The sequence below is a fragment of the Piliocolobus tephrosceles genome, chromosome 1 (genome assembly GCF_002776525.5).
Source record: "Piliocolobus tephrosceles isolate RC106 chromosome 1, ASM277652v3, whole genome shotgun sequence".
Taxonomy (NCBI): Eukaryota; Metazoa; Chordata; class Mammalia; order Primates; family Cercopithecidae; genus Piliocolobus; species Piliocolobus tephrosceles.
Genome location: NC_045434.1, coordinates 89,669,268 through 89,669,546, shown reverse-complemented (window position 1 = coordinate 89,669,546; position 279 = coordinate 89,669,268).

Genomic DNA, 279 nt, shown 5'->3' with positions numbered 1-279 from the left:
TTTGAGACAGAATGTTTGTTGCTCCCTCAGAAATGCTTGTTCCCCAAGAGGCAGCTTGCCAGCACACAGCAGAGCTTTTTTTACAGAACTGGCAAAAGGAGAAAACACTCTTCATTCAGGCTTGGAATCTGACTTCTCTAATTGTTCTGCCCTTGTAGCTGTGTCTATTTGAAGGATTGGGAGAAGGCTCTACAGGAATATATTCTAAGTTTATAATTACTGGGCACAGTTTTGCCCAGTTAAATCAGTGCTTTTCTAGCCAGGACTTTGCATGCGTGC